The 23,876-nt window shown below is 39.0% G+C and overlaps 1 protein-coding gene and 1 pseudogene across 5 annotated transcripts in view; both read right to left on the bottom strand.

Annotated features, from left to right (window-relative positions):
- The window catches only part of KCNQ5 (potassium voltage-gated channel, KQT-like subfamily, member 5), a 997,522-nt gene that overhangs the window by 828,650 nt on the left and 144,996 nt on the right, over positions 1–23,876 (bottom strand). The gene's annotated exons all lie outside the window — the stretch shown is intronic.
- LOC102865890 lies at positions 7,867–8,382 on the bottom strand (annotated as a pseudogene).

Here is a 23,876-nt window from a genome sequence, read left to right as displayed (position 1 = left end):
TAAAATCACAATCTTAATTAAAAAGAATAAAAAAAATAAAGCAAATATGTCTTAACCAAAGTGCTGCTCAGAGGAAAAAACGATGACACTTTGTTTCACTCTGGTTATATTTTCAGGGTGAATAAGTCCTTGGAGAGAAACCTCACCCTAAGAAAAGTAGAGAGTCAGCAAAAGGGGGGAGGCCCCAAATGAGACAGTTTGATACAATGACTACCATAATGAGCTTGAATATGACAGAGATCGTAAGGATAGCGCAGGACAGAGCAAGATTCAGACCTGTTCATTATGGAGTCACTATGAGTCATAGCTGACTTTACAGGCATCTAATAGCAATTTACCAACAGAGCTCCTATTACCCTTTAAACACATGATTAATACTAGGTTAATTCAAAACTTGGCTCACAGTCTTCAAGCTGGAATTGGTTTCATAGACAACCCTCCAGCAGGTTTCCAAGACTATACGCCGTATAGGAGAGGAGTGCTCATTTTTCTCTCAAAAACGAGCTGGTGGATTCAAACATTAAAAGAGGTGTGGTACCCAGCTACTCCACTGCTTGGAATATGTTGTTGCTGTTGTTGTTGTTGTTAAGTGCCGTCGAGTCGCAGGCGACTCATAGCGACCCTATGAAGGAGAGTCCTCGATGCTTGGAATATACCCTGAGAAAATAAGAACTGAGGCACAAATGGAGACTTGTACACCAATGTTTATATGTTCAACTTTATTTAGCATCTCAAGAACAAGGAAACAGCCCAGCTGTCCAACCACAATAGAATGGACTGAGAAATTATGATACATTCATATCATGGAATACTATGCAGCACGCAGGAGCAATGATTTTGTAAATTATTACCTAAGTTGGGAGGGACTGGAGAGCATTATGCTGAGTGAACTAACACAGTCCCACAAGGACAAATATTGTAGAACGAGTATGAAGATGCAAGGGGAGAGGGGAGGGGGAAGCAGAAGGATGAGCATGTGCAGAAGGGGGTATTAATCATGGGGTTGTACAATTTAATGGGAGAGGTGAGGGAAATTGGAAGAATCTGGTCTGGAAAACAATGTATCAATTTTTGTAAATATACCAGTATAATAATTTTTTAAAAATGAGAAAAAAGAAATTTTTTTTTAAAAAAAGAAGTGTGGTGTTTTGAGTTAGTACTACAACTCCCTAGAGACTGCACAACTTGAGTTCAACAAACTTTAGTTTTATTAAAATAGCATAAAAAAGAATTATTCCTGTTTTGACCCTTCACATGTGTTCTCCTCAAATCCATGTGTCATCCAAAAGTGGTTTCCCATATTCCCAGGTAACTCCTGGGAAATAATTCATTAAGGCAAAAGTAGAAGATAATCTAGATTTGTCCAGCCTGGATAATTGGCACTCGCTGCTATGCTACAGATTACGAATCTCATAAAATTCTGCCAATGAATTCTCACTTCACTGGGATCATTATTCACTTCTTGGTCAATAATCAAGAGTGCTCAAACTACTACTATCTTTTAGAATTTCTATGATTCCCCTAAACTAAAATTCAAGCTCTGTGGGGGGGTTTGTATTATTTCTAATCATTTTCTACACACCTAGAATATTCTGTAAAATCTTGTAAGTGCTTAATAAATATTTTGTTGACTGAATGCATAAATTAATTTAAACTGCTGTTTGGAGATTGGGCTGAGGATAAATCTCTAAACTGGAACAAGAGATCTTACTTGATGAATAAGTATTCAATAATCTGGTCTCTAGAGACTGCAGTTATTAAAACAAAATTTCCTCTCTTGTCTCATCAAAATTGAATATTTCTGGCAAATACCAGGAAGCGTGAACATGACAATGTGAGTATCCAACATCTAGCAGACACTTACTTAACAGATAGTTGTTGTTGTTGCTGTGTGCCATAGCGTCAAAACTGACCCTAACTAATGGGTGCGTTTTCAGAAGCAAAACATAACTTATATACTAGGTGAAGGCTACACCTCACATGACTTCCTTTCAACTTAGCCCAAAATGGAAGATAATTAAATATTTGCCAAACTACTGAGGCCAAACATAACTTAATGAAGTTAACCTTCACCACTACATTTTGTTGTTGTTATTGTTATGTGCCGTCGAGTTGCTTGCGACTCATAGCGACCCTATGTACAACAGCCCTAACCTCTGCTCTGTCCTGTGCCAATTGCACTGTCTCTAACACTCCCATCCTGATTACCCCAGTCACTGAATCAATCCACCTAATAGAGGGTTATCCACTCCTGTGCTGTCCCTCCACCCTACCAAGCATGATGTCCCTCTCCAAGGACCGGTCCCTCCTTACAACATGTCCAATGTTAGATGAAACCTCAGAATCCTTGCCTCTAAGGAGCCTCCCGGTTTATTTTCCTAGCAGTCCATGGTACCCTCAATACTTTTCTCCAGCATCACAGCTCAAAGGCATCAATTTTCCTTCTATCTTCCTTAGTCACTGTCCAACTCTCTGATGCGTAACAAGTGATTGCAAAGACCATGGCCTGTATCAGGCACACCTTAGTCTCCAGAGAGACACCATTGCTCTACAGTACTTTGGAGAATTCCCACCACAGACATATTCCTAAAACTTTGATTATGTTATGACATGTTTTAGATAAAATTACTTTTCCTCATTGATTTGTGTTATAGGGAGCTTCCATTAGAATTCCTTTTCTCCCTAAGAAAATCCATGTTAGGACATTTTTATACACAATTTTAAAGCATATATTTAGAAAGGAAATACGATTTTAATAATAAATCTAAAAGTAATCCACAGAGAAAATGTATTTAAATGTTTGATATAATCTGTGTTTTACATTCAACTTAGGATTTTTACCCCACAGCCAATTATTATCTTCTCTTTTCCCCCTGGTTATAACTTTTTCTTACACTAGTTTATTTACCCATTTGCTTCCACCCCCACCCCTTTGTATCCTCACAGTCATTCTTCAATAATGGTTTTATATAGTATTTCTCCTTGTGGGACTGAGTTAGTTCACTCAGCATAATTCTCTCAGTCCCTCTCAAGTTAGTGAATAATTTTATACTGCTTTACATACAAAGTTCATATACATTGTTTTTCACACTGGAGAATATTATTTGCTTTAAGCATTACATCTTTCTTCCAAATAGACATATTGGGTGCCATTGAGTATGACTCATAGTGACCCTGTGAACAAGTCTGAATCCTGTTGTATCCTGTTCCGTACTCACAATCTCCAAACCTTCAAATATATTGTTGTAGTCACTGTACCAATAAAACCCCGTTGAGGGTTTTCCTCTCTTTTGTTGTCCCTCAACCCTTCCAAGCATGATGTCCCTCTCCAGGGAATATCCTCTCCTAGAAACATGCCCAAAATATGTGAGACAAAGCTTTATCATCTTTGTTTCCAAGGAGTATTCAAGCAGCATCTTCCCCAAGATATATCTGTTTGTTCTTTTGGCATTCCACAGTATAAAGTATCAATTATTCTTCTGTCATACTTTATTGTCCAGCTCTCAGATGCAGCGAAAATGATGGGAAAACTCATGTCCTGGATCCAGCAGACGGTAATCCTCAAATTGACATTGTAGCTCCTCAATAATTTGGAAAGGAGTTTGCTAATTGATTTATGTCCAATTCCAGAGAGATGACTCCATGACATTTTAATATTATTTACAAATTACTTATTTTATTAGATGATATTCATAAAATTATTGCCTTAAGGTATTATAGTGACAGTAATTTATTTTTTTTAAATAAGTATCCTCTCTAAAGTACTGAAGAGCAAGGACAGCAGTCTGGAGACTAAGGTGCACCTGATCCAGGTGACGGTCTTCTCGGTTATTTGCTATGCATCAGAGAATAAGACATTGAATAAGAATGAGAGAAGTAAAATAGATGTCTTTGAGTTGTGGTGCTGGAGAAGAGTGTTGAACATACCGTGTACTACCAGGAGAACAAACAGGTCTGTCCTGAAGAGGGTGAAGCCAGGTTGCTCCCTGGAGGCAAGGATTTTGAAGCTCTGCCTCACAAACTTTGGGCACATAGCCAGGAAGCTCAGTCGTTGGAGAGGGAGAGCATGCTTGGGAGGGTGGAGGGAAAGTGCAGGAGAGGAAGACCCATGATGCGATGGACTAACTCAGTGACTGGAGAAATCAGATTAGATCTGTCGGAGATGATGAGATTGGCTCAGGATAGAGCAGAGTTTAGAGCTAATGTACCTCTGAGTTGGAGGCGACTCAATGGCAAATAACAACAATTTATCTGTTAAAAATGTTTTCATATAAACAAAAAAATCAGTAAGGATGTAGAAAACTTAAGATACTAAAAGTATTAAGTATGAGAATTAATGTTTGTGGATACTGAAATAAGCTTATTATTTTGCTTTTAATCTGTGCTTAATGCTAAAGCTGTTAATCTGAAAATATCTATTTTTCAGAACTTAACACATGAAATCCATTGCATCACACTTTTGTCTATTCTACTCAAATATATGTTCCTGGATGTAGATTTTAGTTTTGTGAGATACTATCTTTGCTATTCCTAGAAAGTGTGCTAGCATTATCTTGTTGAAATATATGCTCTATAATGTTCTCAAATATATTTCCACTTTTTGACAGAGAGCAATAAAAAGTAATTATACCAAAAAAATAAATCATTAAATTTTGAATTCAGCTATAAGTAGTTTTTGTTGTTCTTGTTGTTATGTGCCGTCAAGTTGCCTATGATTCATAGCAACCCTATGTACCAATAGCTTTGAAGCCTGCCCTGTCCTGAACTAGTCTCACTGACTCTGACACATCTATCCCTATTGCCCCAGTTACGGTATCAATACCTCTCATTTGGGATCTTCCTCTCCAGCACTGTCCCTCCACCCTGAAAAGCATGATGTACTTTACCAAGGACCGGTTTCTCCTGACCACGCACTCAAAGTATGTGAAATGGAGCTTCAAACTCCTGGCCTCTGAAGAGACACTTGGTTTCAGCCTCTCTAAGACAGACTTATTTATTTTCTTGGCAGTACATGGTATGTTCAGGACTATTCTCCAAAACTACAACTCAAAGGCTTTGATTCTTCTTCTGTCTTTCTTAGTCACGGTCCAGCTCCCTGATGCATTGCAAGTAATTGTAAAGACCATAGCCTGGATCAGGCCCACCTTAGTTTCTATACTGACATTGTTGCTTCTCAATAATCTGGAGAGGTACCGGACAGCATACTTTCTCAATGCAATTTGTCTTTTGATTTTGACTGCTAGTGTGCCAAGACTGATGATTGTGGAGCTGAGCAAGCTATAACTGTTAACAATCTCAATCTTTTCTTCACCTATATGGTGATGCCATTGCCCTAGTGATAAGAATCTGTGTCTTTTAGAATAGTATTGTATTATTTTTGAGATTTATTTCTCAAGAAAGATACAAAAATGGAAAATTGGAATATTTAGATTGTAATGACTGTCCCTTTAAGAATGAGGTTATTAGAATAACATTAAAACACCATAGCACTTGATTACTATCTAATTATCATTAAAATGCCATAGTAAAAAATCTGAACATTATTTTAAAGTATTTCATAAGTGTAATATTATCAATTATTTCCATGTTACCTATATTTCAAAGTAAATGATATGTTATTAAATTGGCAGATGGCCTCTTGCCAGGAAGAAAATAGATCTTCTTTATGCTTTAGCAAGAGATCAAGGAGGCGCACCATTATGGGAATGTAGGAATTAACTTTAGCAAAGTTGAAAATTGGCCCTTCGTGTCCTTTTCTCTATTTTCATGCCATGCTGCAGGATCTAGTTTGAATCTCTGTACCAGAAAAGCTTTGCAATAATCAAAGAGCAAATATTTATTGAGAACTCACAGCATGCAAGGCTCTGTAATTGCATTTGACAGTCAAAGATAGCATGGTGGAACCCAGGGTCCTGAGGGACCTGCGACAGGTTGAAGGACTCAGTGGAACACCTCTGTGAGTGTGCCTATGTGTGTAGCCATTTTATATGCTATGAATACTCAATCAGTTCTTCAATTATTTCCCTAGCAGGTACAGGTGCAGATATTAATCCTACAAACCTACCTTGCAAAAACCAACTTGAAATTGGGTCCCTGAGGGATGAATCACACTCTCACTTAGCTCAGTCCAATTAAAGGAATACTCACTAGTAAATAACTTCTTTGCAATAAGGAATATTTAAGCATTAATTTTGGCCCCAATATAAAGACAATTCTTTAATGATAGGAACAAATGTTATGTTATTTAGCTAAATCATATAATTTGAAGAGTCTTGCCTACATTTAAAACAATTCCATCTAATTTGCAGAAGAAAACCATTAATCTGCTTGCAGAGACTGTATTTTTCCTCTCTGTAACATTTATTTTTGTTTGCCCATTTCCTTTATTATCTCCTAGTAGGAAACTGTTTCTATCATTAATTTGTTTGCTCTAAATACGATGGCAAAAATCCATCAGATTTATCGCTCAGCCTCCCTGGTGCCCACAAATATGATCCTCAGGAAATTAAAGAGGAATCATAGTTTTACTATTTTTAAACTATCTTGATATCAGCAGCTATAATTTAGAAACTAATGAAAATCAGCCAGTGTATTAAGAAGGTCTGACATATATCAATTGACAATTAAGCTCTGAGGCTAATGGTCATTAGTGAAGGCACAGTGGCTGTCAAACAATACCCAAGACTACCACAACTCATATTTATGAAAAATTATGTTTTCATATCCTTTTCTAACTCATATAATAACAGACATGAAGTGCACCATCAACATGTCTTGAGCTACATCAAAGAAAGAAAGGAAAGCAAACTATCCAGTGGTATTTATAGGAAGTATGATGAACACTCTCTTTGGCTGTAGTGGAGGATACATTTCCATTTTGAACTGCAAAGAGGAGTGTGAGCCTTTCTTCCAAGGAGGTGAGATCAAGTTCCTCCATTGCTACAGCTCACAGATAAAAAAAAAAAATTAAAGGAATAAAAGCTCATAATAGTCACTGCTGGATTGCAGAGCCAAGGCTGAACCCTTTACAGAGGGGATGAGGCACTCCTGAGAAACATATCAACTGATAACAACTTGAAACCACGAGTGGGTAATTAGGCAAAGATTAAGACTTAAGAGAGGAAAGGCCTGAAACACACACACTAAGAGATCACCAGGAGCTTATGTTGCTAAGACGCTGAGAATCTGATGGAGTAGATACACACCCAAAATATCCTACCTACCTGCAGATTTCAGTGCTCTTACAAAGGGCTAAATATGATAAATGGTTTAAAGAGCTCTTGTGGCACAGTTGGTAAACCCTCCACTGCTAACTAAAAAGTCAGTAGTTCAAACCCAGCAGCTGTTCGACGGGGGAAGATGTAGATGTAGTTAAGGGGAAAGATTCTTTCTTGAGTGAACTAACTCCATCTCATAAGGACAAAAACGGCATAAGACCATTTTATTTGAACAGAAGAATTACCAGTAAGATGTATACAAAAGTCCAAAAGGGAAAGGGGAGGGTGCAGGGGAACCAAGGGTGGGGAGAAATCACAAGGTCACAGAAAAGGGGGTAAAGTAATTAGAAAGGGTCCAATGGGAACCTCAATAGGCAGGGTAATGGTGGGCATAGATCAATGGTGATTAATTTTATAAAACAATATATGGGATGATCTTATGAAACAATGTGAGTAGAGGAATGTGTGGGACACAATGTATATAATTTTTTTTTTTTAGCTGTTGCAAAAAGCTTTATTGTTTCATTTGGTCCAAGGCTTGGGCAAGGGCTTCTGGGTGGATAAGATTCTACATCAGGGTGGGATAGAGAAGCTTGCTGCTGTTGGCAGGAGGACACAGAGGTTTCCCCCTCCAAGTCCCCGCAGACCCCTAGTCGTGCTTGAGGGTGAGACGCTCAAAGAGATACTTGCCCAGTCCAGCCTAGGGGCTGCCCAGTCTTCTAATGTTGGTCAGATGGTCACCCATCTTCTTCAGCAGTTTCACTTCTTCATCCAGGAAGTGGTTCTCCAGAAATCACAGAGATGGGGGCCAGTGTGAGTTGCATGCAGATCCAGAAGGGTCTGGTTTAGGTTCTTCTCGAAGGCCAGCGCTGCTTGCAGAGTCCAGGGTTTTACCCCACTCATCGTGGGATGGCTTCTGGATATCTTGGAAGAGGACTCGCCCGCCGCGCTGGTTTTGCAGCTTCAAGAGCCGCTCGGCACCCTTGCGCTTCTCACTCGCCAACTCGCGGAAGAAGTGTCCCGCGCCTTCCAAGGCCACATCATCGCGGTCAAAATAAAAGCCCAGAGAGAGGTAGGTGTAAGAGGCCCTCAGGTGCAGGTTGACCAGACGGTTGACGCCAGCTTCTGGTTCGGCGGAATTAATTGTGATGATCTGAGAGCTCATAGTTGGTCCAGGTTTTGGGGCTAGCAAAAAAAAAAAAAGGTGTTAGCTGGTCCCGAAAATAGGAGATGGTTGAGATGGTCCCGAGGTTACACCTGGAGGTGAAGTTGGAGGGTAGTCAGAGGTTGGAAGGTGGGAAGTCGCCGGGTCTGTTCCGTCCGAACACTGTTGAAGCAAGAGACAGATCCACGGGACCGCTGGGGAACTCAATGTATATAAATTTTGTATGCAAATTTAAATAAAATAATTTTGTAAAATATTGTAGACTTGGAAACCCTATAAAACCATCTGCCAGAGAGATTCCAACATGTAGAGATCTACCACCAATTTCTGAGGCTACGCATCTTGACAGGAGGAGACAGCCTGCCTGACTGATGCATTCAAATCATCAAGCTTTCACAGCCACCCAACACGTTACGCATAATGCCACCAAGGCCCCTTATGGGACAGCTTCACTCTGTTCTACAGAGTCATCATGGAACAGAACTGACCCTTGATTTGATGGCAATGGGTTTGGGGCTGGTGGTAAAATAGTGAAGCACATAGTTGTTAACCCAAAGATTAGCGGTTTGAGCCTACTTAGAGGCCCTGTGAAAGATATGACAAGTCAATCTATACCCATAAGTATTATAGTCTAGCAAATCTTATGAGGATGCTTCCACTCTATCACAGGAGACTACCATGAGTGAACAATGTCTGAAAAGCCCTAACAACAAAAAAAATAATGAAAAGGCTGGCAGTTCAAGTCTACTCAAAGGCTCCCAGAGCTCTACTTCTTAAAAAAAAAATGTAAAAAAAGCACAAAAAAATAAATATAACTATTGAAAACCCAATGGAGAGTTCTTTTCTCTCTCACACAGGCTTGCCATAAGTTGGGATCAACTTGATAGCAACTAGCATGTAAATTAGAGTTTGAACATGAAGAATGAATGAGATTTTGATACATCCCTAAGAGGGAAAGTGAATTCACTTTATTTAAGAGAATGGGAGGAGAGAAGGCACAACTGAAGGCAGAGTGCTTGATATTCTTGTTCTTGTTAGGTACCATCAAATTGCCTGTGACCCACAGCGACCCTATGCACAACACCTCTGAACCCTACCCTTTCCTGATCCAGTCTCACTAATTCTGACACACCAACCCCCATTGCCCCAGACACTGTATCAATCCATCTCCTCTGGGTCTTCCTCTCCTATGCTGTCCCTCCACCCTTTCAAGCATGATGTCTTTCTCTAAGGACCTGTCTCTCCTGGTCACGTGCCCAAAGAGCTTCAAAATCCTAGCCTCCAAAGATGAACCTGGTTTCACCTTCTGCAAGACAGACCTATTTGTTTTCTTGGTGGTTCATGATATGTTGAAGACTTTTCTCCAGCACCATAATTCGAAGACATTGATTTTTCTTCTGTCATTCTTAGTCACTGTCCAACTCTGAAGCATAACAAGTAACTGTGAAGACCACGGCCTGGCTTAGGTGCACCTTAGTCTCTAGACTAACACTGTTGCTTCTCAGTACTCTGAATAGGTCTCTGACAGCAGATTTTCCCAGTGCAACTCATCTTTTGATTTCCTAACTGCTAGTGTTAAGAGTATTGATTGTAGAGCTGAGCAAGCTTTAATTGTTAACAACTTCAATCTCTTCTCTATCCTATCATGGTGCTGACAATTTACCCATTGCTGACAATCTTTGTCTCCTGGATGTTGAGCTTCAATTCATATTAAAGACTACAGTCCTTAATGTTCTGCAGCAAATCCCTCATGACTCACCAAGAAGCTATGCTATGCAGATGCCACTACCTTGCTTGCCAAAACTGAGAAGTACCTGAAGCATCTGTTGCAGAAGGTCAAGGACTGCTATCTCCAATATGGGCTGAAGCTCAACATCAATAAAACAAAGATTGCCATCACCGGGCCAATTGGCAGCTCCATGATAGATGGAGAAGAGATTGAGATTGTCAACAATTTTAGTTTATTTGGTCACACAATCAACACCCTTGGCACCAGCAGTTGAAAAATCAAAAGACAAATTGCACTGGGGAAAATCTGCTTTCATGTACCTCTCCAGAGTGCTAAAGAGCAATGATATCTGTCTAGAGACTAAGGCACGCCTGATCTAGGCCATGGTCTTTGTAATTATTTGCTATGCATCAGAGATCTGAACAATGACTAAGGATGACAGAGTTGATGTCTTTGAGTTGCAGTGCTGGAGAAGAGTATTGAACATACTATGGACCACCAAGAGAACGAACAGGTCCATCCTGGAGAAGGTGAAGCCAAGTTGCTCCTTGGAGGCAAGGACTGAAGCTCTGTTCACATACTTTGGCCATGTTATCAGGAAAGACCAGTCCTTGGAGAAGGATCTTATGCTTGAAAGGGTGGAAGGACAGCACAAGACAGGAAGATCGAGGATGCGGTGGAATGACACAGTAACTGAGATAATGAGGGTAGCTGTGTCAGAGACAGTGAGACTGGATCAGGATTGAGCAGGTTTCAGAGCTATTGTACACAGGGTTGCTATGATTTGCAGTTGATTTGATGGCACATAACAACAACAGCAACTCAATACAAAGCATTTTCATTGGTTTATAATGACCACAACTTTTTGCCATGTATAGGATGTGTCTCTTCTTATCTCTGACTTAAGCTCCTTATTCCTTACTTACCACTCTGTTCCTTACTCACTCAATCCTTTTTGTTGAAATAGTTTTCTCAGTCAATTCTCTGTTCAAATAGTATCCCTTTGGATAGGCCTGTCCTTACCATTGAACAGACTCCAAATTTCCTATGCCCTCATTTAACTAGCTTCCCCCACTCCATAGAACCACTTACCATGATAATCTTTGTGGGTTTTTTACTGTCTTATTTGCCCATTAGAATGTAAGCTTCATAGATTCAGGCACAGTATCTTCAAGTCTAGAACACAATACTTAAGTTGTGAATGATTATATGAATGTATTTATTTATAGAGTTACTTGATTCATATCTGTTTATTTTATTAGACTATAATCTCCACAGTGCAAGAAGAATGTCTATGAGACTTGCTGGTGACTCACCACTTAAGGCTTAGTAGCTGGCACATAGTGTGTTCTTAACAAATCTTGCTGAATGAATGAGTGAAATACATACAAACAAAAGTAGTGAAAGTTTATAGAAAACATCTTGAAACCATTTGCAGAAGATGAAGAAAAGTTGTAGCATTTCTAGTTATTTCACAATTCATTTTAATTTAGCAGGGGTGCACCCTCAGTATAAGCATGGCTTTTTTGGGGCCAAATCTCTGTTAGGGGCCATAAAACTGTCATCAAAGTGGTATGAAAATTACAGGAGAATGAGAATAACAGTATTTTTATTTCTAGAAATATTTCCTTTCCAAGGACCAAATGTAATCCCAGCTTATTACTCATCTGGATGGTCTTTTAGGTCACCAATAAATGAGATTCTAGGATCAAATTATCTGGATGTTTTGTATGGATCAAAATAAATATCTTAAAAACAAGGCAGTAAAAGCACATATTCAGAATCACTCCTCTTCCAAAACAAGTACTATTAGGAAAGTGGATTTGTTCTTTATGCCTCTTTTAGTTTTACAGAATCTTAAAAGGAAAGAAAATTGATCAACAATGTACTTAGGCAATTCCTTATTTTGAAGTTTGTCAAAATAGGTATTTGGTGCATGTACCTTAGGGTCAGAACTGACTCATAGCCACTGCTACACTGGGTTTTCAGAGGCAGTTAATCGCAAGACAGTCAACTGCACATCTTTCTCCTGTGGAGCAGCTGGTGGCCTCAAAGGGCCTGCCTTCGGGATTGCAGCGTAGCTTCTTGCCACTTGTCACCAGAGCTCCCTGAAATGGGTATCTGTTAGGTAAATCTACATATCTAACATTTTCTAATTATCAGAATATTATTTTCTTTCTCCTTTGAAATATCTAGATAGGAATCTGTTCACCAGTTAAAGAATGTACAAACCAAAAGGAGAATTCACACCTATTGCCATTTTATCTTTTGGTTTTTTTTCTACTAAGAGGAAAGGTAGGGTTTTGTGTTTTTTTTTCCTTTTGTTTTTAAAAGCATTTGGTTACTAAGCTCTAAGGCAACTTTTCTCTGTGAAAAGACAAATGTCAGGTCCTTACATTTAAAAAAAAATTCCTTCTTCTCAGACTTCTTTCAATTTAATACAGTAATTCATACAAAAATATCTTGTTATGAGAAACTATTTGGGCAAGCAAACTTATGAAGCTTTACCACTTAGTGATAAAATTAACCTTGAAACACCTTGAATGGCAGCAACAATAAAACAAGACACTTATTATAGGGAATAATAAGAGTAAAGAGGTGGAAAGAATACATGCATCAAAATAAATTGAGGAAAAGTAAAGACAGTTGCACTACTAACCCTAAGGTAGGCAGTTTGAATCCACCAGTAGCTCCAAGAGAGGAAGATGGCTGGGCAATCTCCTCCAATTTAAAGCCTCTGAAAACCTGCTGGAAGGGCAGCTAAACATTGCTTCTGGCTTCACAATACATAACAACAATGAATAATTAATGTTTTATAAATATAATATGGAATCCGATTATCTTTTATTGTTTGATAATCATATAAGGACTTAAAAATCTGGGGTATTTTGGGAGCTTTTTTGATAGTTTATACATTTAACAGATTTGATTTCTTTCAAAAATATTTCTAAAAATCCAATGAAACATTACTTAACTCCAAAGTGTGTGTGTATATAGAATAAAATCTGTTACATTATAATAGATCCCATATATTTAGTGATATTTCAGCTTAAAACTGCACATTTAAATCCATTATCCAATTACACATTTTGAATGGACGTTGTAAGACTGTCTCAAATATTCCAAGTGTCAGTCTTCTAAGTCCAACTTAATGTAGTAGGTACAAAGGCCAAATGTTAACACAAAAATATTAACAATGTTTTGATTGTCTGAAACCTTTCTAAATAGTCTTGAACGTAAAAAAAAAAAAGTCATACTCATTTAACAAAGATGATAATATAACTAGTTAGTGGAGATTTTTCTGGATGAAATCTCGGGCCCTAAATGACCTCAAATCATCTCCTCTTGCTATCTACAGAGCTTTCCTTTGACTGTCCATGAACACTGAAAAGAAAGAGGAATAGTGGTCATGTAGTTAAATTTGGTGGGATTTTTTTGTTGGGATGTGTGTTTAAAATACAAGATTCTTATTCACTTATAGGGAGCTCTCTGGTGGCCTATTGATAAGAGGCTGTGCTGCAATCCCAAAGGTAATAAGTTGGAATCCACCACATGCTCCACAGAAGGGTGGGTAATCTCCTGTGCAATATACTGTCTCTGAAAACCCACTGGAGGGTTAGCTATAGGTCATTCCCAACTTTCCAGCACACAATAACAACAACAATATGTGAAGCAGAGTTTCTGGAGTTTGACACTTCTGCCATCTAAGTGTTTAGGTAATTGTTGTGTGTGTTGTGCTACACACTCCAAGATGTTAAGACTTCCTGACTTCTACTCACTGCTGTTGTTGTTGTTATGTGCCATCAAGTCGTGTGCAATTCATAGCAACCTTATGTACAACAGCTCTGAATCCTGTCTTATCCTGAGCCAGTCTGTCTCTGAAACACTTGTCCCCATTACCACAGTCACTACGTCAATTCATCTCATCCAGAGTCTTCCTCTCCTGCACTGTCCCCAACCCTTCCAAGCATGATGTCCTTCTCCAAGGACTGGTCCTTCATAGCAACATGCCCAAAGTATGTGAGACGGGTTTCAAAATATATGTCTCTGGAGAGCAACTTGGTTTCACCCTCTCCAGGACAAATCTGTGTGTTCTCTTGTCAGTCCACAGTATGTTCAATACTTTCCTTCAACACCACAACTCAAAGGCATCAATTCTTCTTCTATCATCTTTAGTCATTGTCCAGCTCTCTGATGCATAGCAAATAATTATGAAGACCACGGCCAGCATCGTGCATGCCTTAAGCCTCTAGACCGACAATCTTGCATTTCAACACTCTAGAGAGGTTCCTGAAAGTAGACTTTCTTAATCAAAATTGTCTTCTGATTTTCTGGCTCCTGGTTCCAAAAGTGTTGATTGTGGACACAAGCAAGCTGAAATTGTTAACAATCTCAATCTCTTCTCTATCTATCACGGTGTTGCCAATTGGCTGAGTGGTGAGAATCTTTGTTTTCTTGATGTTGAGCTTCAATTTGAAGACTACATTCCTTGACTTTCTGCAGCAGATGTTTTAGGTCCTTCTTCATTTCAATGAACAAGGTTGTGTTATCTGCATAATGCAAGTATTGGTGAGTCTTCCTCCAATTCTGGTGCCACATTCCTCCTTATAAGGACCAGCCTCCTGAATGATTTGTTCTGCAAACATGTTGAAGAGATATGGTTACAGGAAGCATCTCTGATGCACCCCTTCCCTAAGTTTGTGTCACACAGGATTTCCTTGCTCTGTTCTAAGGACAGCCTCATGGTCCAAGTATACATTTCACATAAGCACAATCAGGTGTTCTGAGATTCCCATTTTCTCAAAGTAAGCCACAATTTGTTGTGATCAACACAGTCAAATACCTTTGCATAGTCAATGAAACTCAGATAAACATCCTTCTGGTTTAAGCCAAGATCCATCTGATATTGGCAATGACAGTGCCACAGTCTCTTTTAAACCCAGCCTGTACTTCTGATAGTTCTCTCTTGATGAGTTTCAATTGTTTTTGGATAATATTCACAATATTTGGTTTGCATGTGATTTGTTATTGTTATGTGCCATTGAGTCACTTGTAATTCATAGTGATCTTACATACACCATCTCTGAACCTTGCTCTATCCTGAGCCAAATTTAATGTCTCTGACACGCCTACCCCACTTACCCTAGTCACTGAGTCAATCCATCTCATTGAGGGCCTTTCTCTCTTGTTATGTCCCTTCACACTTCCAAGGGTAGTGTCCTTCTCCAAGGATGGATCTCTCCTTACAAAATGTCCAAAATATGTCAGATGAAAGTTCAGAATCCTTGCCTTGAAAGATCAGCCTGATTTCACTCTCTCTAGGGTGAACCTGTTTGTTCTACTAGAAGTTCATGGTCTATTAAATACTCTTCTTCAGCACCACAGCTCAAACACTTCAACTCTCCTTCTATCATCCCTAGTCACTGTCCAGCTTTCTGATGAATAGCAAGTAACTGCAAAAATAATCACCTGGATCAGGTGCACTTTAGTCTCCATATGGACATTGTTGTTCTTCAGTACTCTGGAAAGGTCCCTGACAGCACATTTTTTCCCAGTGCAATTCATCTTTTGATTTCCTGGCTGTTGGTATCAAGAGTGTGGATTGTGGAGCCAAGCCAAGTGAAGCTATTAACAATCTCAATCTCTTCATAATCTATAATGATGCTGCCAACTGGTCTAGAGGTGAGAAGCTTTGTTTTCTTTATGTTCAGCTTCAATCCATATTTAAGGCTTGTGATATTTTTCAATAATTTCCAAATGCTGCTAGGCCACCCTTTTTTGGAATGGGAATAAATATGGATCTCTTCCAGGTAGCTGTACTCCTGATTTCTTGGCACAACTTGGTGAGCATGCCCAGGGCAGTATCTCTTTGCTGAAATATGTCAAATGGCATTCCATCAATTCCTGGGGCCATGTGTGTTGACAATTCCTTCAGAGCAGCCTGAACTTCCCCCTTTATCACCATTGCCCCTTAGTCATATGCTGTTTTATTAAATTCTTCTGTGTCAGCAAATTCTTTTTGGTACAATGACTCTGTGTACTCCTCCCATATTCTCTTGGTGCTTCCTGAATAATTCAATATTCTGCCCATTGTTGTTATGTGCCTTTGAGTCGCCTGTGACTCATAACAACCCTATGTACAACAGCCCTAAACTCTGCTCTATGCTGTGCCAATCTCACCATCTCTGACACACCTGCCCCCATTATTACCCTATGAATCAATCCATCTCATCAAGGGTCTTTCTGTCCTGTGCTGTCCCTCCACACTCCCAAGCATGACGTCCCTCTCCAAGGACTGGTTCCTTCTTGCAACATGTCCAAAGTATGTCAGATGAAGCTTCGGAATTCTTAACTCAAAGGAGCAGCCCGGTATCACCCTCTCCAGGACCAACCTGTTCGTTTTCCTAGCAGCCCATGGTATATTCAAGACTCTTCTCCAACACCACAGCTCAAAGGTATCAATTCTACTTCTACCATCCCTAGTCATCGTCCAGCTTCCTGATGCATAGCAAGTAATTGCAAAGACCATGGCATGTATCAGGCGCACTGTAGTCTCCAAACTGACATCCTTGCACTTCAGCACTTTAGAGAGGTCTCTAACTGCAGACTTTCCCATCGCAATACATCTTTTAATTTCCTGGCTGCTGGTGCCAAGAGTGTTGATTGTGGAGCCAAGCAAACCCAAACTGTGAACAGTCTCAATCTCTTCACCATCCATCCATCATGATGCTGCCAATTGGCCCAGTGGTGAGAATCTTTGTTTTCTTGATTTGATTCTCAATCCATAGCAAAGACTGCAGTCCCTGACCTTCCACAGCAAATGCTTCAGGTCTTCTTCAGTTTCAGCAAGCAAGGTTGTGTCATCTGCATAATGCAGACTGTTGAAGATTCTTCCTCCAATAGCATTTTTTAAGTTTTGCAACTTGATGCTTGACTTTGTTCTTCAGTTCCTTCAGCTTAAGAAATGCTAAGCAAGTTCAGCCCTTTTCATTATCTGACTCCAGCTCTTTGCACATTGTAATAGTTTGCTTTGTGTTCCTATACTACCCGTTGAAATTTTCTGTTCTGCCTCTTAACTTCCTGATTTCTTCCCATTACTTTGTCTTCTTAGCACTTTAATGCAATATTCAGAGTCTCTGTGGCATCCACCTCGCTCTTTCTTATTTTAAATTAATTTTAATGAAAGTTTACAGAGACTTAAGAGTTTCCATTCAATCTTTGTTGCACTTTTCTCCCTGCCCATCTCCCCCAATTGACTCTTCTCTTTGAAAAGTAACAGAAAAACTCTTTCATTGTTACACAATCCCTCCCCCCACTCCGCAGTGATGCCTTCATTCTGGACTCCTTACATAACAATAATACCCAACCACATATCCCTTTCAAACAATTCTCTCCCTCATCTGTTTCAACTCAGTATACATCATTCATCCCTTCTTCTCTGTTTTTCCTCAACCCCGATGTCAGTCCTGTTTTGGGGCCCTATGCAATATTTGTCCTTTTGTGACTAAGATATTTCACTCAGCATAATGTCCTCCAGGGTCACCCTTTTGTGCAATATTTCATGAGTTCCTTATTTTTCAGTGCTGCATAGTATTTCATTGTGTGAATATAACAGAGCTTTTCTATTCATTCGTTTGTTGATGGGTACTTGGGTTGTTTCCAGCTCTTTGCTATTGCAAACAAAGCCATAACAAACATGGGGGTCGATACATCTACCTGGGTGGTGGTTATGGTTTCTTTAGGGTAAATTCCTAGTAGTGGAATTGCTGGGTCAAATGGTATTTCTCTTTGCAACTTTTTGAGAACATGCCATACTTCCTTCCACAGTGGTTGCACCATTTTACACTCCTACCAACAGTGAATAAGAGTTCCAGTTTCTCTGCAACCTCACCAGCATTTGATGTTTGCTGTTCTGTCCTCTGTTTTTGCAATGACCTTTGGCATTCATCACAGAAGATATCCTTGATATCCTCCCACAGCTCACCTATTATTCATTCATTAGTGTTCAATGCCTCTAGATGGCAGTAATAACTTCTCCCTAGATGTGACAATGATAATACCTCTTGAAATTGCCAAGTATTCTTAAGGGGGTAAAATTTCCCTAATTGAGAACTACTGAACTGAAATTTTAAGAAGAATCTACTAACTCACATCGCAAATGAATATTTACTGTCTGTTCTGTCCCTTTGTGTTGTAGGTAAGTATCAAAAGGAGAGTATATGCTATATTCCGTCACATGTCACAGAGATAATATTATCAGACTACAGCACAAGGCCTAGGTAACAGAGCCCTAGATGCCCTGTCTTTCTAATGAGCATAACATTTCTGGTCACTTTCTAACATTCATTAGCAATGGAAAAGAAGAAATCCCTAAGAGAATTTCATAAAAACTTCTTGCAATAAGTTCCTGTGACTGGATAGGACTTTGAAAGGTAAAATTAAGAGGAAAGTATCTTTTATGTGGAATGGAGAACATATTTGCAAAGGCTCGAAGCAGAACTCTATTGTCCTTAGGGTCTTTGAAGGCCTGTTATTTCAGAACTGGATGGCAAATTCTTCTTCCTCATTTGTCTTTATTTGGGAGCTCAACTTTAGTACAACATCTGACAGACAAGCACTGATGATAGATGACTCAAAAGAACAGATGACAGACAACCAAGCATGTATGTATCTAACCTATTAAAAGTAACAATATCCAAAGACACTTCCTCAATACAAAAATGGACAGATAAATTCAGCATTAGTTTTCCTCCTCCCCCTACTCCTCCGAGGGGCTATCAGGTATGGCCTCTAACTAATCCCTAACATGGTTCAGACTCCAGTCACTTCTGTCTATTATCTGGGTGCTCACTGGCCATCTCCCAAAATTGTATCTGGCATCCTGTCCTAGCTCACTTGAAACCACTGACCTTCATAACAAAATCTGAATCCAAAAATATTTTCCCCCTTTACTGTCTGCATTCATATATTTACCTAGTCAACAGTTAAGTCAGTTATTGACCCTTGTCCAAACCTTCCCTTGTACCCTATCGTTGAATCTAAGGAATTCTTCAGCTGCACTTTTTCCAAGACAGCTTTGTGATTTTGAGAGACCAAAGAATATTCAATACTCATGACCAACATTATAATTCAAAGGCATCAGTTAAAATCTAGTGCTTCTTATTTTAAACAACCAAACCATATACTGCATTGGGCAAATATTCTGCCAAGCACCCACCTCTTTATAATGCTAATAAGCAAAAAGGCTAGATTATAGAGTAAGGTGCACTTGACTCAAACAAACAATTTCAGTTGCTTCATGTGTATGTGAAAATTTGACAATAAATAAAGAAGATCAAAAAAGAACTGATGTCCTGGATGCAAGAATGGTAAGATTTACTTTCCCATACTTTTGCACATGTCATCAAGAGGAGATAATCCTTGGATAGAGACTTCTTGCTGTTAAAAGGTGAGAGTCAGCAAAGGAGAGAAAGAACGCTCCAAGAGACACATTGACAGTGACCACAACAATGGGTATAAATACAAAAGAGATCATAAGGATAGAACAGGAGCAGGCAACGTTTAGGTTTGTGTACATAAAGTTTTGTGAGTCACAGTCAATTCAGTGATTCCTAATAATAAATATTAAATGGAGAAGAACTATAATTTTGAAGCTGAACTTCAGTCAAAGTCTAGGATGAGGTTCAATTTTTGTCTTGACTTGGTAGAAGTCTGAATGCAGACAGTAAGGGGGGAAAATCTTAATTTAGATTTTATTATGAAGGTTTGTGGTTGCTAACTGATTAAATATGTACATATAAAAAAATCATAATTGGTATCCAGTTTCTATTCTGTCCAAGATTAACTATTATCAGGTTAATGTATAATTTAAATTCCAGGAAATTAAAGGTTCACAGAATAAATTGAGCATTCTTAAGCATTTTATCTTAGACGTCATTTATCTCAAGGGCTATTTTTGGATGGATTTCAATATTATTCATTTTACTTAACAAATATAAACTTAATTTATTGCCTACTGAATCTGTATTAAAGTATAATAATGTTTTTTTAACCTTCTGACACACAGATTTGTAAAAAAGGAAAAAAGAACCTGGGTAATGCTAACAGATGAAACAACAGTGATCATCATATAGAACACATTTCAAATTTTAAGAAAAACTTATATTTATTTATGTTTCTTTAATTAAGGGACCTTCACTTGGAAGTTTAAAAGAGTATTTCTATCAGCATTAGCTCTCTAGTGGGATAAACAGCATTTGTGAAATTCAAAATGTCACTGTTGGTAATAGAAATGATCATTATTTTAAGAAAGCAAGTGACTTTGTGAATATAGATGCAAACCACAAAACCATTTATGAAATAACTGTCACTTTCAACCATGAACTGTTTAATGCACATATCTAAACAAGTGCACACACAAGGAACACACACTCATAGCTATATGATCACTTTATCTAGACAACTCTCTTGCTAATACACAAACAAAGAAACAATTAAGTTAGCAAATCTTCTCGAAAGGTATCTTAGGCATAACACAGATAAAATGATTACGTTGGTGTGGGTGTCTTCATATTTATGAATATGGATAAGCATAGAAAATTATTACTTGTAGATGTTAAGTATTGTTCTTTTGACAAGAAGAGAACAGGCAGAGATGACAATTTATAGTCTTTAATAGTGTGGATTACTGTAAAACTGTTCTGTTCTTTTTATGAACATTAAAGAAGGTGCAATATTCACATTCTCCTTTATAGTTACATTCTCTCGATTTTAATTTAGTTATTTAGCAAGGCTCCTTGATGGTTTCAAGACCACTATAATATCAATTTAATATACCACTTTGTTGTTGGTGGTGTTAGATGTCATCAAGTTGAGTACATCTCATGGCAACCCTAGGAACAACAGATTTGAACCCTGTCCTATCCCAAACCATTCTTATCATCCTCAACATACATGAGCCCAAAGCCACAGCATGGTATTAGCCTAAAAGTTGCTTTTTTTTGTTTATTTTTTGGGTTTTTTTAAAGTCATTTCATTAAACCCCCTCTGGTTTCTAGCAACCTTAATTGAAGACACAGGATCTTACAAATTGTCAACTGCTGTAGGACTAGGGTAAAAGAAAGAGTGTTTCCACACCAAAGAGCTAGACTTGCAGTGAGCAAGACTTGAGGGAGACTGAAGGAAGACCCTGTTGAGAGCAAGATTTTGATAGAGACCTTGATGTTGGTGGTAGAGAGCTGTGTCATTGCTGTGGTAAAATTGTGGCAAAGTGTAACCAGAGGATCTCTGAGATAAAAGTTGCAGTTTAAGGTCCTGTTGTTTTTGCCAGATAATTAAGGAGGAACTGATATATCTCCTCTGAGGCAAACCTGGCTGGATGATTTGGATTTGACTACAGAGCTGAATGTCTATCTCTGTTTCACTAACTATGCAAAAGTATTTGATCGTGTGGATCACAACAAACTGTAGCCAACTCTGAGAAGATTGGGAATCCCATAATACTTTATTGTGCTAATGCAAACTTATACTTGTACGAGGAGGCAGTCGTTAGAACAGAGCAAGAAAACACTGCATGGTTCAGAATCAGAAAAGGTGTATTCTAGGGATATATCCTGTCTCTATATCTTTTTAATCTATATGCAGAACAGATCATCTGGGAAGCTGGGCTCTATGAGGAGGAATGTGGCATCAGGATGAGAAGAAGATTCATCAACAACCTGTGTTATGCAGATGACACAACCTTACTTGCTGAAACTGATGAGAATGAACCTGGGGCATTTGCTGTGGAAGGTCAAGGACTGTAGCCTTCAATATGGAATGAAGCTCAACATCAAGAAGACAAAGCTTGTTTGGCTCCACAATCCACACTCTTGGTACCAGCAACCAGGAAATCAAAAGATGAATTGTATAAAATAAAAATCTGCTGTCAGAGATTTCTCCAAAGTAATAAAGAGTAATGATGTCAGTCTAGAGACTAAGGTGTACCTGATCCATGCCATGGTCTTCACAATTACTCACTATGGATCAGAAAGCTGGAAAATGACTAAGGATGATAGAAAAATTGATGCCTTTAAGTTGTGGTGCTACAGTAGAGTACTGAACATACCATGGATTGCTAGGAGAACAAATAGACTCATCCTGGAGAGGGTGAAACCAGGTTGCTCCTGGAAGCAAGGATTTTGAAGTTCCATCTGACATACTCTGGGCATGGTTCAGAGAGAGACTAGTGCCTTAGACATGGACATCATGTTTAGAAGGGTGGAGGGATAGCACAAAAGAGGGAGATCTTGGATGAGATGGATTGACTCAGTGACTAGGGTAACAGAGGTAGATGTGCCAGAGACAATGAGGTTGACTCAAGATACAGTGGCGTTCAGAGTTGTTGTACACAGGATTGCTATGAGTCACAAGTGGCTCAGGGGCACATAACAACAACAAACAACAATGAATTGAAACTAGAGCCTAGATTAATTGAGGAATTGTGCCTTGGAACTTGGGCTAAAACCTGAACTTGTATTGGGTGATATTCTTTGCCTCTCCCACTCTCCAACTTACTGCCCTAATAAACCCCATTCTGTACCACAACTGTGGGTCTATGAGTCTACAAGAAATAAATGAACCTCTTGCTGCAAGTGTGGAACTGGGCTATGGGATCTTTATCTGCTTTCTGTTCTGGTACAGGTCAGGGCTGTGCTATTCTCACTCCCTCTGACCCTTTCAGAGGGAGTTTGCCTCTGTGTTCTGTTTTGTGCTCTTTAGACAGACAGTGTCTGTATCATTCATCTGGTTGGGAGTCTTCCTTTCCTTCCCTGACTTTCTACCTTTTCAAGCATAATGTCCAGCTCCAAGGAACAGCCTCTTCTAAAAACATACCTAAAGCATGTGAGACAAAGCTTCACTATCCTTGCCTTTAAGGAATACCCTGGCTACAATTTCTTTGTATACATATGTCGTTGTACTTTTGGCAATCCTTGAAATATTCAGCGTCATTCTCCAACCCTACAACTCAAATATGTATCAATCTCCAGCTCTCAGACGCATAGCAGGTAACTAGAAAGACCATAACCAGGTAACTAGAAAGACAAACAAGGCAGACTTTAGTCTTCAAACTGACCTCACTACTCTCCAGGACCTTGAGACATCTCTGACTGTAGACATCTTCCTGACCTCCTGAGGCTGGTACCAAGGCTGTTGATTGTTGATTAAGGTATAATGAAATCACTGACAACTTGAATCTTTACTCTTTAATCATGATTTTGCTTACTGGCCTTGTGATGAAGACCTTTCTTTTCTTGAAAGGGAGACTTAATCTATAATTAAGACTGCAGTCCTTGATTTATTGCAACAAGCACCTCAACTCTTCCTCACTTTCCACAAGCAAGGCTGATGCCACATTCTTCTTCATAAAATCAAACTTCTCAAAAGATTTGTTCAGCATAAAAATTGAGCAGGTATGGGAAAAGGAAAGAGATTTGACACACACCTTTACCAATTTTAAACCATGCAGTATTTCCTTGCTCTATTTGGACAACAGTTTCTTAGTCTAGGTATAGATTTCATATAAGCATAAATAAGTGCTCAGAATTCCCGCTCTTCTCAGTGTTAGCCATATTGATTCACAGAGCCAAATGCTTTTACATAGTCAATAAAATGTTGTTGTTGTTGTTGTTGTTGTTATTGTTATGTGCCGTCGAGTCATTTCCGACTCATAGCGACCCTATGCACAACAGCCCTAAACCCTGCTCTATCCTGCGCCAACCGCACC

Source organism: Elephantulus edwardii, unplaced genomic scaffold (genome assembly GCF_000299155.1).
Source record: "Elephantulus edwardii isolate Elephantulus edwardi_28Jun2011 unplaced genomic scaffold, EleEdw1.0 scaffold00255, whole genome shotgun sequence".
NCBI classification, from domain to species: Eukaryota; Metazoa; Chordata; class Mammalia; order Macroscelidea; family Macroscelididae; genus Elephantulus; species Elephantulus edwardii.
The sequence above is the reverse complement of the archived record's forward strand: the minus strand, read 5'-3'. Positions and strand labels throughout refer to the sequence as shown.